Here is a 16,227-nt window from a genome sequence, read left to right as displayed (position 1 = left end):
GGTCCAGCTGTGAGGATTTTTGTTTTCTTTATGTTGAGGTGTAATCCATACTGAAGGCTGTAGTTTTTGCTCTTCATTAGTAAGTGCTTCAAGTCCTTTTCCCTTTCAGCAAGCAAGGTTGTGTCATCTGCATATCACAGGCTTCCTCCAAACATTTGATGCTTCCTGCATCATTCAATATTTTGCCCATGGAATCCTTCAATATTTCAACTAAAGTCTTGAATTTTTTCTTCAGTTCTTTCAGCCTAAGAAATACTGAGTGTGTTCTCCCCTTTTGGTTTTCTAATTCCAGGCCTTTGCACATTTCATTATAATATTTCGTCTTCTGAAGCCACCCTTGGAAATCTGTTCAGCTCTTTTATGTCATCATTTCTTCCATTCGCTTTAGCTACTCGACATTCAAGAGCAAGTTTCAGAGTCTCTTCTGACATCCATTTTGGCCTTTTCTTTCATTCCTGTCTTTTTAACAATCTTTTGTTTCCTTCAAATATAATGTCCTTGATGTCATCCCACAACTCATCTGGTCTTCCAGCATTCGTGTTCAATGTGTCAAATCTATCCTTGAGATGGTCTCTAAATTCAGGTGAGATATACTCAAGGTCGTACTTTGGCTCTCATGGAGTGGTTTTAATTTTCTTCAGCTTCAACTTAAATTTGCATATGAGCAATTGATGCTCTGTTCCGCAGTTGTACCCTGGCCTTGTTCTGCTGATGATATTGAGCTTCTCCGTTGTTTCTTCCACAAATGTAGTCGATTTGATTCCTGTGTATTCCATCTGGTGAGGTCCATGTGTACAGTCACCGTTTATCCTGTTGAAAAAAGGTATTTGCAATGAAGAAGTCGTTGGTCTTGCAAAATTCTATCACGCAATCTCCAGCATCATTTCTATCACCAAGGCCATATTTTCCAACTACTGCTCCTTCTTCATTTCCAACTTTCATATTCCAATCACTAGTAATTATCCATGCATCTTGACTGCACGTTTGACCAATTTCAGATTGCAGATGTTGGTAAAAATCTTCAATTTCTTCATCTTTGGCCTAATAGTTGGTGCGTAAATCTGAATAGTCATATTAACTGGTCTTTCCTGTAAACATGAGTATTACCCTATCACCGATAGCACCGTACTTCAGGATAGATCTTGAAATGTTCTTTTTGACAACGAATGCAACAACATTCCTCTTCAATTTGTCTTTCTGAACATAGTAGACCATATGACTGCCTGATTCAATATGGCCAATACCAGTCCATTTCAGTTCACTACCACCCAGGATATATAGATCTTTATAAGTTCCATTCCATTTTTGACGACTTCCAATTTTTCTAGATTCATACTTCACACACTCCACATTTCAATTATTAATGGATGTTTGCAGCTGTTTCTATTCATTTTGAGTCATGCCAAATCAACATATGAAGGTCCCAAAAGCTTGACTCCATCCACGTCATTAAGGTCGACTCCACTTTGAGGGGAACCCAAGTGGCGCAGTGATTAAGAGCTCTGCTGCTAACCAGTTAGAATCTACCAGCTGTTCCTTAGAAACCCTATGGTGCAGTTCTACTGTGTCCTATAGGGTCGCTATGAGCCAGAATCGACTCGATGGCAATAGGTTTGGTTTGGTTTGGTTCTACTTTGAGGAAGCAGCTCTTCCCTAGTCGTATTTTGAGTGCCTTCCATCCTGAGGAGCTCATCTTCCAGCACCATGGCAGACAATGCTCCACTGCTATTCACAGGGCTTTCACCAGCCAATTTTTTTTTTTTTTCACAAGTACATCGCCAGGTCCTTCTTCCTAGTCTGTATTATTTTGGAAGCTCTGCTGAAACCTGTCCACCATGGGTGACCCCGCTGGTATTTGAGGTATCAGTGGCATAGCTCCCAGCATCACAGCAACACATAACCCACCACAGTATGACACACTGGTAGACGGGTGGTGGTATCAAACTTACAGGTGAGCTGATGCTAACAGCAGACTTTCTGGGCCAGCTCACCTAAGCCAGGGTTTCTCAACCTCAGCGCTACTGGCACTCTGGGCTGGATATTCACTGTTTCAGAGGGCTGCTCTGTACACTGCAGGCTGATTAGCAGCATCCCTGGTCTCTATCCATTGGATGCCAGTGCACTTCCTCCCATGGGATTATGAAACCAAAATTGTCTCCAGATGTTGCCCAATGTCCTAGAGAGAAAGGAGGCACAAAGTCACCCTGGTTGGGAACCACTGATCTAGACTAGTAGAGATGACAGTAGGGCCAGCTGTTTGACCATAACTAGTGTATACGATAACGGGGAAGATAAAAAGCCTTTTAAACCAATCCCCTCCTAAGCCTACTCAGAAAAAACCTCATTTCTTAAATACATGAAGTTGGGGCCAGTATGTTGGGACTGAATAGTTGTCTCTATATCTAGCCCATGCAGCCTGGATTTCTGTACTGTTTAACAGGCAGGCCTCTAGCGTTCTGGCAGAATATAGGCCACAGACAGGTACTACTGAAGTACTGAAGTCAAGAAAGAGATCTAAAGAGCACTAGAAATGAGATTTGATCCCTTTGACTGATCTGAAGGAAGATCAGTTATACAATTAGAAGAAAAACTGAGTGTCCCTCATCTCTGGAGGAAATGAAACAGCCAGGTCCCGGTTGCCACCTCTTCCAGGGAAGAAGAGAAAACTAGGTGACAGCAGGACTAAAAATGCAATGACAGATGGGGGCAGAGGAAGGCGCAGAGTAGAAGGTAAAGCTGACCCTACACAAAATTCATTTGCCCCGACTCTCAAATTTCCTTTCCTGCCTTTATATATGCTTCTGTCCCTCTCCTATATTCTGTTTGCAATTCAAGAGCTTCCGGTACCCTCCTGTTGACCCCTGGTTGTGCACAGCCCAGCTCCGTAGCCTCTCCATTCTGAGAACCCCTCAAAGTGCCACAGACTCCAAATCTTATTCCTCCCTAAAAGTTCCCACCTCCCTCAAACCATTTCAGCTTGGGGGGCGGCGGGGGGGGGGGGCGCAAATAATTCAAGTTACTGACTCTAAAGATATGTGCTACAAGTAACCATCCTCAATAAGCATATAAAAAAATATTTACCCTCACTCTTAATTCAAGAAATACAAACTTAAAAGATATAAATTTCACATATAAAATTTGCAAGAAATTTAAAGTTTAATAAAGTCCAACGTTGATGAAGATGTAACAGGGATACTCATGAACTGCTGGTTGGTGTAAATTCATACAATCCCAATATCACTCCACAGGAGTAAAATTATGCCACATCCATGCAACGGAAGACTCCAATCATTTTCTCAACTATACTGACCTATGGCATATGTGCTAATATGAAAAGATTTCCGTAACATCAGCTAGGGAAAAGGTAAACTGCAGTCAAAAAAAGTAAACAGCAGTACAATACTATTTGTATAATTTGTTTGAAAAATAAACACATATATACATGGAGCTATTTGCATTAGTAAACGATGAAAACTGTTAACGGTTAACTTTTGGGGGAAGAGGAAAAGCAACTTATTTTTACTTTTCTGCACCGTTTTTTTTTTTACATACACATTTCTAACTTTTACCTTAAAGTATAAAATTCTTTAGAGTATGTCATTCTCCCGCCCTTAACCACCACTCTTGCCACCAACTCTCCACCCTCAACTGCTCCAACATCTGAAGACTACTATGACTGAAACTGCCTGATGGAACTTCGGATGTTAAGGGATATATTATTGTCGGATATGGGGCTGTCCTTTAAAATCTCTTCCCTAGCCTCTGAGATGAAAGAAGAGAAAAAGAATCCCTCCACTACTCAGGGAATCACGAACTCTCTCTTCCTTTCAGGCCCCTAACCATTCTCTCCTACAGAGAGAACGATCCCGGTTATAACACCTCCTTTTTGCCCTATCAGTTTTATATCTAGACATTGGAAACCCTGGTGGCGTAGTGGTTAAGTGCTACGGCTGTTAATCAAGAGGTCGGCAGTTCGAATCCGCCAGGCCCTCCTTGGAAACTCTACAAGGCAGTTCTACTCTGTCTAGAGGTAGGCTGTCATGGCTAATCTTACTCTCCCACGTAGAGACGAGCAACGTCAACTGTCACTGAAGACAGAGGAAGGCCTGCCCCTGTCAGAACCAATTAACAGCAGGGATGCTACTGTCTGCTTTTCCCCAGCTCTCAGCACCTACGGTGGGTGGCCAGCCACTAGACTCCAAACTTCTACAGAGCGGGTGTTCGTCCCGTTTATTGCATTATCCCTCATACTGTATGTACACAGAAGCTTAACACTTGTTCATGTTAAATTAATCAGGTCAGAGTATTTTCTGTCAAAGAGAGAGAGAGGCAGGTAGGGGAGTACTTCTAAGTCATGGCCCTTTAAATATGCCTCAAAATAACTTCCTGATTTATTCAGTCTTTCTTCCACTCCCCCTGGCTGACCTTTAAGTTTTCACACAGCTAAAGCAAGTATTTCTAATTACTGCTTACTATTAATGCCTAAGAGTTGTGGTGGCACAGTGGTTAAAGCCCTCGGCTGTCAACCAAAAGGTCGGCGGTTGCAAGCCCAACAACTGCTCCGCAGGAGAAAGATGTGGCATTCTGTAAAGATTTATAGCCTTGGAAACCCTATGGGGCAGTTCCACTCAGTCCTATAGGGTCGCTTTGAGTTGGAATCAACTCAACGGCAGTGGATTTGGTATTAGTGTCTAATCATTAGTGCACAATAACTACTATGGATATTTTTAAACTTCTCAGGTTAAGGGCCTAAGAGTCACTTTACAACTAATTTTACTCATCTGAGCTTAATCTTCATGATCGTCTCCCTGTGCACCATCGCCCCCTATGAATTAAAAACTTAAGAGTCTCAAGTGAGCAAACTTATTCATAATTCTGAACTAATTAGCAAAAAAGGGGAGGAGAGCAGAGATGGGTTTTAATCAGTAGGTTCCTAATAGAATAACAGGAAGAAAGGACTGACCTCTCCACTTCAGGGAGTCAGAACGTTGAACCTTTTGGCAGCTTCTTAAATACCATATTTTTTTGCAAATAACGCACATGCTAGGCCAAAACTGTTTTACTTAATTTCATCATTCCCACGCACTATATGTGTGGGCATGCTATTCATGTGGGCGCGTTATTTGCGAAAAATGTGGTAAGCTTAAACAGTACATACATTCTCAGAGAAGCTACTGGTTTTTTTTTAAAACTAGGTATTTTTGGAATTTTTAACGTTTCCAAGCAGGAATACTCAAGACAAATAAAATTTTCTCCAAATACCTACTGTAACTGGAAATGACAGATGACACGTGTAGCAAACCGTGTTTAAAAGTAAACAGACACATTATATCCTCACACACACACACACAGGTCTCATAACAAAACAAAGCTCAGTACTAACTTTCCCAAAGTTCTCTGGCTTACAAGTTTCACAAAGAATAAACAAATGCCACGTCAAGTAATATTACACCATTAAAGACCATGCAGCTCCAGAAACAGACACCCAAGAGGTTATCTCCCGAGACACATTAGTGGGCCGATTCTGGATAGAAACAATGAAAAACAGACTCTGAAACATATGGGTAACCTTGAAACTTTATTTCTTGGTTGAATGAATGGAAAAATAGAGGGGAGGGGGCGGACAATAATATACTGCCTCAAAATTATCTTAAATACTGCTTAAGCCTTAAATAAAATAATACAGACCCTGCAGATATTTCTAAGCTTCTGGGAGATCGAACACACCCCAATTTCACATTAATGTAACTATGACCTTGGATAGATCAATTAAATTTCCATCAACTGATTTTCCTAATGTGTAAAGTAAGTGAGTTGGAGATTACCCCTAAAATTCCATCCAGTTCTCTAACACTAACAAATGAAACACGAATTTATTCTTTTCTAACAGAAGAGATACGCAGTGCTTGTCCTCCAAGAGCCCAAACCAGAGTGAGCTCGTCTGTTAGTCTCAGGCAGATGTCAAAAAAAGGAGCGATGAGGAAGTCAAAACCCAGTCTCTAAATTCCCCAAGAATGATAAACAGAAAGAACACAATCTCCCAGAATATTCCTTTCCTCACAAAGTTTTAGGTATATTCTGCTATTTCACTCTTCAGCAAGGAAAAAGCTACCAATCCAGGGTATCACTGCATTTTAGTTTTCACAAATCATTCATAAAACCTAGCCCTCAAAATGTTACTTTTTGTGACATTAAACAAAGCTGTGTAACAATTTTTAAATAAATTTAAAAATTAAAACCACTTTTATCCAACAGTCAACTCAAAATTACATGTCAAATAAGCTTAATACAAAACATCTCATGACAACAGGAATTACAACCAGCAAGCAGCTCCTCTAATTCTTGGAGAAATCGAGGGGTCGGGGGACAAAGCTAAAGGAGAATGCAGGCCACAAAGAGTAACAGACACCTGCTACTCAGACACGGTTAACCTAGGGACAATCACAACAACAAAAGCAGGGGTGGAACATTTCCAAAGGCCAAGACAAACACTACCTTCTCGCTTTAATGCTCACACCTCCAAGTTAAACTCAGCTGAGAAGAGGATACCTTTTTAAAATCATCAGAATAAGACAGAAAATAATAGTACTTCCAGCAATAAAAGAATGTCTGAAATGCACCTTTTCTGTACATACTGTCAACTTGTGTTACGTAAACGTTTCATTTCAGGAATAACGTTCTGACTTAAGGTGTGATTTTACAGTTCGGTTTCTGAGAATAGATCTATCTTAACATAACAAGTCCCATTCTATAACTGTTGCCTACATTTTCACCACTATGAATGCGAATTTTAATTAGATTTTCTGATATCTCTGTGTGATATAAGATGAACAGTTGCACATACTGGCCCATAAATACCATTTCACTGGTACTAAAAATGCTAACCATCTCTGGCATATGAAGTGTCCTTTCAAGCCCTATTTTGCTTAATACCATATTTGTGTTTTTAATTATTTTCGTTCATTATTATTCAGTCAAAAATATACAAAATGCTCTCCTGAAGCTATATATAAGTGTATTAACTGATAACACCAATTATACTGCAGTTCAAATCTTAGGCAACTATGACTTGCTCACAGCTTGCCTCCTGCATATAAACACACATGAATTTTTTAAAAAATCAGAGAGATCCCCACGTCCCTCCAGACCGCAGACCAATCTTGGCAGTTAAGGCTATGTCCAAAGTTTCTGAAACTACTTAACAAACAGTAAGGACGTGCAGGCTACAAGTGCCCAGCCATCATTTCATAAAAAAGTATGAGAAGAATGTCCACACAAAAGGTGTTCTTCAAAGTGAAATCTCGGGTTAACCCTTCGCTGGGTTCCTGGGAAGCTTAAAGCGTGAGTTGGGTGGCAAGAGAGGCTGATGCTCCTTCCAATCCTTCCCTGAGCTCACGCTGTCGGAGAACGAACGCTGTGGAATGCGCTTCTGAAAACAGCCAGGTGCACATCTTGGGGTTCACCGTCATCCCCTAACAGACTATCAAGGGGCTTTAACATAGGTACCAAACAACACACACACACACACACACACACACTTTTCTCCCGGCCCTAACAGACTATCAAGGAGCTTTAAAGTAGGAACCAAACAACACACACACACACTCACATTCATCCCCTAACAAACTATCGAAAGGCTTCATCCCCTAACAAACTATCGAAAGGCTTTAACGTAGGTACCAAACAACACACACACACACTTTTCTCCTGGCCCTAACAGACTATCAAGGGGCTTTAACGTAGGTACCAAACAACACACACGCACACACACTTTTCTCCTGGCCCTAACAGACTATCAAGGGGCTTTAAGGTAGGTACCCAACAACACACACACACTTAATACTTCTCCTGACCAAAATACTTGTCAAGTGTCAGTAAGAAAACCAAGTGCACAAACCTTAACTACAACTGCACACCCACTTGCGCTGTCCTAAAGAGAGAACAGACCCACTAGGTTCCCGGGAGAGGCGGGGGGACCCCTCCAGGCCGGGACTGGGCTCTAACTCAGCCAGGCCCTCGGTCCCTATCCCGCTGGCTTCCCGGGGCGCCCGCTCTGCTCCAGTGACCCGCCAGGAATCCTACGAACCTGTCAGTCTCCAAAACCGTCTCCCCTACCCGGGCAGGGGGCACCAGGGGCGGGAGGACTCCACAGGGAGGATTCTACAGGAGCACCGCGCCTCCCGCTCCCCGCCCGGGAAAGTAAGACCTGCCAGCAGGAGTGCTACACGGAGGGGGACCCCACAGGAGTACCCCACCCCCTGCTCCTCGCCAGGGAAAGGAAGGACCCCTCAGGAGCACCCCGCTTCCCGGGGAAACCAGCCAGCAGGGGTGCTCCACAGAGGGGGACCCCACATGGGCACCGCACCTCCTGCTCCTCGCCAGGGAAGGGGAGACCAACGGGCGGGAGGCCTCTACGGGGAGGACCGCTCAGAAGCACCCCAACACCCGCTCCTTGCCCGGGAAGAGGACACCCGCTGGAGGGAGGCTGAACAGAGAGGACCCCACAGGACCACCCCACCCACTGCTCCTCGTCAGGCAAGAGGAGACCAGCCAGCACGAGTACTCCACGGAGGGGGACCCCACAGGAGCACCCCGTCCCCTGCTACTAGACAGGGAAAGGGAGAACCCCTCAGGAGCACCCCGCTTCCCAGGGAAACCTGCCAGCAGGAGTGCTCCACGGAGGGGGACCCCACAGGAGCACCCCGTCCCCTGCTACTAGACAGGGAAAGGGAGGACCCCTCAGGAGCACCCTGCTTCCCAGGAAAACCTGCCAGCAGGAATGCTCCACGGAGGGGGACCCCACAGGAGCACCCCGTCCCCTGCTGGTAGACAGGGAAAGGGAGAACCCCTCAGGAGCACCCCGCTTCCCAGGGAGACCAGCCAGCAGGAGTGCTCCACGGAGGGGGACCCCACAGGAGCACCCCGTCCCCTGCTACTAGACAGGGAAAGGGAGGACCCCTCAGGAGCACCCCGCTTCCCAAGGAGACCAGCCAGCAGGAGTGCTCCACGGAGGGGGACCCCACAGGAGCACCCTGCTTACTGCCGCTCGCCGAGGAAGGGGAGACGAGCTGGAGAGAGGACCCCACAGGGAGGACCCCTCAGGGGCAGCCCGCCGCCCGCTCCTCCCCGGGAGGGGAGACCCGCCGGAGGGAGGTTAAACAGGGAGGATCCCACGGGGCATGGCGCTCCGGCGGGGGGGACGAGCCGCGGCCAGAGACTCGCGGGGACCCCCAGGAGCCCCCCCCGAGGGGCAGGGCCGGGGTCGGCGGCGCGGGGGAGGGGCGGCCGGCTGCTCCCAGGAGGACCCCGCCCGCGCGCAAGGTCGCCCGCCGCCGCCGCGGGGTCCAAGCCGGCCGGGCGCCAGTTTCCTCGGCGGGGCCGCGGGGCGCCCTCCCCGCCCCCCCGGGCCCCGCCGGGCCGCGGGCTGCAGCCCGACCCCGGCCCCGACCCGGCGGCGAGCCTCGCTGGCGGCGGGCGGCGCCTCAGCCCCGCCAGGCAGAGCCGCGGCGGCCGCTAAAAATGGAGCGCGGCGGCCGCAGGGCACGGCCACTTCCTTTCCGTTAGCCGGGTCGCTCCTACCTCCGGGCGCCCGGCTCCCTACTCCTCTCGCGCCGCTGCTCGCCCAGGCCCGCCGCCGCCGCCGCATCCACTCGCCTCCTCCCCCCCTGCCGCAGCCAGCCCGGCCGTTCCTCCTCCTCTCCGCTTCAAAATGGCGCCAAGCGCTTCTCGGCGGCTGCTCCAATCGAACCGCCGCGGACGGCACCGGGGGCAGGCGGGGCGCGGCGTGGGGGCGCAGCGCCCCCTACCGGCCGCCCTGCCGCGCGCACCCGCCCTCCCGCCTGCTCGCCGCCCCGCCCCGTGCCTGCCCGCCCGCTCTCAGCCCCGCCCCGTGCTGCCTCCGCCCGCCCGCTCGCCGCCCCGCCCTCCCGCTCGCCGCCCCGCCCCCCCGCTCTCAGCCCCGCCCCGTGCTGCCTCGGCCCGCCCGCTCGCCGCCCCGCCCGCCCGCTCTCAGACCCGCCCACCCGCATTCAGCCCCGCCCCGTGCTGCCTCCGCCCGCCCGCTCACCGCCCCGCCGGCTCTCAGACCCGCCCCGTGCTGCCTCCGCCTGCCCGCCCACCGCCCCGCCCGCCCGCTCGCCGCCCCGCCCCCCCGCTCTCAGCCCCGCCCCGTGCTTCCTCCGCCCGCCCGCTCTCAGCCCCGCCCGCCCGCTCGCCGCCCCACCCATCCGCTCTCAGCCCCGCCCCACCCTGTGCCTGCCCGCCTGCTCTTCGCCTCTCCTGTGCGGCGCCCACCCGCCTCTTTTTCCGCCCCGCCCCGTCCTACGCCGACCTGCCCACTGGACTCCTTTCGCCCCGCCCCGTCCTACGCACTCCCGCCCATCTCCTCTCCTCCCCGCCCCCTGCACATCCTCATTACCCTCGGCCCCGCCCCCTCCTCCGCGTGCCCGCCGGACTCCGCCCCGCCAAATCCGGCGCGCACGCGGGCTTCCCAAGGCCCCGCCCCGTCCGACGCGCGCCATCCAGACTCCTCCCCGCCCCGCCCCGTTCTGCGCGGGCCCCCAGGCTCCGCCCCGTCCCGCCTCGCGCGCAAGCGCACAAGCCACCACACCAACAAGCTTTTGCTGTGGTGGCCGCTGGAGGGACAGTTGTCGGTCCGATCTCTGCCTCTGCCGCTTTCTTTCACTCCTGCTGAAATTCACATGGATTATTATATAGCTCTAACTTTTTAGAAAAAAGTCGGGAATGTTTAAAAACACACATTAGGTACTGATGTCCTGTGCAAATAAGATTTATAGTATTAACTGTTTTGCAACTTGCTTGGTAACTCTGACCTGACGCTGTTAGGCGCCATCCAATCCAGCCTGACCCTGCGACTGGAAGGGGTAGAACCAGGGGCGGATTAACCCGGAATCAAGGCACACAGGGGTAACTTGTGTTTACTTACTGATCTGTAGTGCACAATTTCACATGCGTTTCACCACGTCTTTGAAAGCCCAGCTCAAAGCCCTGTGTTGAAAAGCAATTGAAATACACAGTGGCCACACCAATGGACTCCAGCACGCCAACTATCTTCAGAATGGTGCAGGACCAGGCGATGTTTTCTCCTGTTCGCACACGGTCACCGTGAGCTGGAGCGGGCTCCTCAGCAGCTAAGAAGGGTTCTCTGGACAATGCTCCCTAGACATGTCACTGTATGCCACCATTCAGGGTTTTGTCATTGAAAATTCTACACATTTTATCAAAAACTGTATATATATATATATAAATATATATAAATACGTTCTTTAAATCTATGGTGAGCTCTTTCTGCCCCCTTTTCAAAATTATCTCAGGGACTTTCACAGGAGGACAGAGTGGGGTATCGATCTAAAAAACCTTCCCTACCTTTTTGATAGTTTTTATTATCTTTCTTATTTTGCCCTCCTCAACTCCTTCCTACACCCTCAGGAAGAGAAGCAAGAACAGTATCAGAAGATCAGCAGAATGAGGGCAAAAATTTCTGTCTACACAGGAAAGCTGGTAATGGGGTACTCAAGGTCGAGAAGGGAGAGTGTTGACATGTGGGATTGTCAACCAATGTCATAAAACGATATGTGTACCGTTTAATGAGCAGCTAGTTCTGTAAACTTTCATCTAAAGTACAAAAACAAAAAAATTCTGTCTATATTGTTCAGCGCTCTTAATCCCATCAGCTGGCACATAGTAGGTGCTCAGTGGATGAAACTCTTGCTTGGCTGCAAATAAAAGTTGAGCGGTTTGAACCCACCAACCGCTCTATGGAAGAAAGGTGTGGAACTCTGCTCCCGTAGAGATTTACAGCCTTGGAAGCCCTATGGGGCAGTTCTACTGAGTCCTCTGGGGTTGCTATGAGTAGGGATCAACTGGACAGCAGTAGGTTTGGGTTTTTTTTTTTTTTTTTTGGTTCAGGTGCTCAGTACATTCTTTTGTTGACTATATGAATTGTTGAGGACCCCTGGTAGTGCAGGGGTTAAGCACTCAGCTGCTAACCAAAAGGTCAGGGTTTCCAACTTATAGAACCCACCAGCCGCTCCTCAGGAGAAAAATGTGGCAATCTGCTTCCGTAAAGATCACAGCCTTAAAAACCCTATGAGGCAGTTCTACTCTGTCCTATAGGGTTGCTATGAGTTGGAATCGAATCCACAGCAGTGGGTTTTGGTATATGAATTGTTGAAGAATGTTGTTTTACAGCTTATAAGTTTTAAGGGTCTTTGGTTGGTTTGTTCGCCGGAAAACTAGTCTGTTTTAAGAAACTAGCAATAAAATATGTTCTAAACCTGGCATGAAACTTCAAACCAAAATTAAAGACCTAGCTATAAAAGCTAATACTTAATCTCTTATGTGGCAGTGAGTTCTGAAACGGCTAACAGTGTTGCACCCACTGCATGAGCAGTTTCCCCAGCATTGCTCACTAAGCCGTCAGCTCAAATAACAAACCCTAGAGCACATACTATCAACAAGGAGCCCTGGTGGCACAGTGGTTGAGCACTCAGCTGCTAACCAAAAGACCTGCGGTTCGAAACCACCCAGCAGCTCTATGGGAGAAAAGACCCGGTGATCTGCTCCCACAGAGATTTACAGCCTAGGAAATCCTATGGGGCAGTTCTATTCTGTCACATTGGGTTGCTGTGAGTCGAAATCAACTCAGAGCCACACAGGACTGAACCCATGAAAAGAATGGACAGCAGTGAGCTAGCCTTAGGAAGAGTTGTAGGGTAAGGATCAATGGGGCAATCGCCATTAGGACTAACTAAAACTAACTCAGATAGAGGAAAAAATCTTTAAGGCCTCAATGAAGCATAATTTCTATGAAAGTGTCCACTTTTATACAACAGCAAGTGGATCTACAGGGATTAATAATATAAACCTTCATTTAAAGAAACACTGTTTAGGAAAACTAGAATCTGTTATTGGTATTAAATCAAAAATGGTCATTTCTGCCCTTGACGGTTTAAAAAGTAACTGCTTTATTTACTTGTTAAGCTAAACTATTATTTAGTTTTAAGAAGACTTCGGATGATATTTTTGGCTTAAGGTTTAAAGATTATCTCCGAGCAGTAGTTTTAGAGGTTTGTACAGCCCCCATGGCTCAAGAAAGTCTGGAATTCATGACAATTTGAAACTCTGTTCTGCAGTTTCCCCCTTTTGATCAGGATTCTGCTGTAGAATCTTTGATCAAAATGTTCAGTGATGGTAGCCAGGCACCATCAAGCTCCTATGGGATCAAACTGACAACGGCAGCTTGGAAGATTAGAAAGACAACTTAGGGGGCAATGACTTTATGTTAGTGGGGGAGGAACAATTCAGAAAAGAGGATGAGAGTGGTTGCACAAGTTGAAGAATGTAATCAAAGTCACTGAATTGTACGTGTAGAAATTGTTGAATCAGTGTATGTTCTGCTGTGTATATTCTCAACAACAACAAAAAATTTTTTTAATTTTCTAAAAGTTTCCACTTTATAATTCATCACGAAGAATAAAATCCAATGTGGAATAATTTAAGACAGTTAAGAATGTAAACCATTTAAAAATCAGTTGCGTTGGTAGCAGTTGAACAACATGAACGTAATTAATGTCACTGAATGGTACATGTATAAAAAAAAAAAGAAATGGCAAATGTTCTGTTACCCATACGCTTATCACAATTTTTAAAAATCCTTGAGAAAGAAAACCTATGTGTAAATGATGTGAAAATACTGCTTTTATGCAGACATGGTTAGTAGAATTGTCTTGGATTATGAAGAGCCATAGATTCAGCCCCTACCTGTGTTGGTTTTCTCTTGTTGCTGCAACAAACATCAGAAACTCGGTGGCTTGCAGCAACACACACTCGTTATCCCACAGTTCTGTAGTTTGGAATTCTGACACTGGTCTCACTGGCTAAAATCGGGGTGTCGGCAGTGTTGTATTCTACTCTGGTGACTGTAGGGGAGGGGAATTGTTTCCCTCGTTCTTTATCTAATGGAGGCCCTCCAAGGAGCCCTGGTGGTACAACAGCTAACCGAAGGATCGGCAGTTTAAACCCACCCAGTGGCTCCATGGGAGAAAAGACTTGACAATCTGCTCCCACAAATATTATAGCCTAGACAAAGTCATAAAAGCTTCATAAACACACCCAAACTCCCTGAGCGACCGAATTGCTGGGCTGAAAGCTGTGGGGACCTCGGTCTTGGGGAACATCTAGCTCAATTGGCATAATATAGTTTATAAAGAAAATGTTCTACATCCTACTTTGGTGAGCAGTTTCTGGGGTCTCAGAAGCTTGTGAGTGACCATCTCAGATACCCTACTAGTTTCACCCCATCTGGAGCAAGGAAGAATGAAGAAAACCAAAGACACAAGGGAAAGATTAGTCCAAAGGACTAATGGACCACAGCTACCACAGCCTTCACCAGACTGAGTACAGCACAACCAGATGGTGTCTGGCTACCACACCAACTGCTCTGACAGGGATCTTGATACAGGGTCCCAGACAGAGCTGGAGAAAAGCATAGAACAAAACTCAAACTCACAAAAAAGGACGAGACTTACCGGTCTGAAAGAGGCTGGAGAAGCCCTGCGAGTATGGCCCCTGTACACCCTTTTAACTCAGTACTGAGGTCACTCCTGATGTTCACCCTTCAGCCAAATACTAGACAGGCCTGTAAAACAAACAATAACACACTTAGCTCATCACTTATATGAGACTAAATGAGCACGCTGGCCCAGGGGCAAGGAAAAGAAGTCAGAAGGGGACAGGAAAGCTGGAAGAACAGAAATGGGGAACCCAAGTTCAAGAAGAGGAGAATGCTTACCTGTCGTGGGGTTGGCAACAAATGGCACACAACAGTATGTGTATTAATTGTTTAATGAGAAAGTAATTCGCTTTGTAAACCTTCATCTAAAGCACAATTAAAAAAAATGTTAAAATAGAAAGAAAAGAACGATCACAGTCTAGAAAACCCTATGGAGCGGTTCTACTCTGTCATATGGGTTTGTATGAATTGGAATTTACTGGATGGCACCTAACAACAATTTCCCTTCAAGGAGAACTGGTGGCACAGTGGCTAAGTACTCAGCTGCTAAACAAAAGTTAGGTGGTTCGAACCCACCCAGCGGCTCTATGGAAGAACAACCTGGAGATTTGCTCACATAAGAATTGCAGCCTAGGAAACTCTATGGGGAATTTCTACCCTGTCACATGGGGTCGCTATGAGTCGGAACTGACTCAATGGCACCCAGTAACAGAGGCCCTACACACTCCTTCAAAGCCAGCGACATCACATCTCTCTGGCCCCGCTTCCACCATCATACCTCTGACTTTCTTCTCTACCTCCCTAAATTCACTTTTAAGGATCATCACATTACACTGGGCCCACCCATATAATCCAGGGTAATCACCTTATTTTAACGTCAGCTAATTAGCAACCGTAATTCCGTCAGCAGCCTTAATTCCCTTTTGCCATATAACCTCACATATTTCCAGGTTCTGGGGATTAAGACATAGACACCTTTGTTCAATAATTTTGGCATTCTGTTGGATTACCTTTCTCTGGAATATGCACAAATACGGTTCTCTTCTAGTCAATGGCCCAGGTACCTGTCTTCCAAATTTCTTGGCATAGACCGGTAAGCACTTCCAGTACTGCATTCATTTGTTGAAACATCTCAATTGGTATTCTGTCAATTCCTAGAGCCTTGTTTTCTGCCAATGCCTACAGTGCAGCCTGGAATTCTTCAATACCATCAGCTCCTAATCATATGTTACTGTGGACTAGGTCTGAGGCTAAGTGGGGGCCTTGTTTTTGTTGTTGTTGGGTGTCATCAAGTTGATTTTCAGCTCACAGCAATCCCACGTGACAGGGTAGACCTGCCCCCGTAGGGTTTTCTAGGCTGTAATCTTTACATGAGCAGATCACCACGTCTTTCTCCCTTGGAGCCTCTGGGTGGGGTTGAACCGCTGACCTTTAGGTTACCAGCGAAGGGCTTAACCATTGGGCCACCAGGGTTCCTAAGTGGGGAATCTAGCCCTACCTATTCAACCAGACTCCTTTACTTAATCTTTTTTTATTTACTTTTCAATACTCTTGTTCCCCACTTCTCAAACCCAAGCTCCTTTGCCCTGTGGTTTCCTTTCCCCGTAAGTTTGCTTTTCGTCATAACTTTCTTTATCTCTCCATAGTCCTACTGCCTATGCTGTTTACAATTGTAGAAAATTCTGTCTTTCATT

At 47.1% G+C, this 16,227-nt stretch overlaps 1 protein-coding gene across 2 annotated transcripts in view; it reads right to left on the bottom strand.

Moving 5' to 3' along the window:
• Nucleotides 1–9,785, bottom strand: part of PDS5B (PDS5 cohesin associated factor B) — a 201,112-nt gene extending 191,327 nt beyond the window's left edge. For both annotated transcript variants that reach the window (XM_049853418.1, XM_049853416.1), the window contains exon 1: nucleotides 9,580–9,785. The gene's annotated coding sequence lies outside the window, so the exon portion shown is untranslated. The remainder of the gene's footprint in view (nucleotides 1–9,579) is intronic.
• Between the last annotated feature and the right edge of the window lie 6,442 nt (nucleotides 9,786–16,227).

The sequence above is a fragment of the Elephas maximus genome, chromosome 14 (assembly GCF_024166365.1).
Source record: "Elephas maximus indicus isolate mEleMax1 chromosome 14, mEleMax1 primary haplotype, whole genome shotgun sequence".
Taxonomy (NCBI): domain Eukaryota; kingdom Metazoa; phylum Chordata; class Mammalia; order Proboscidea; family Elephantidae; genus Elephas; species Elephas maximus.
This window is presented reverse-complemented; position numbering and strand designations above follow the sequence as displayed.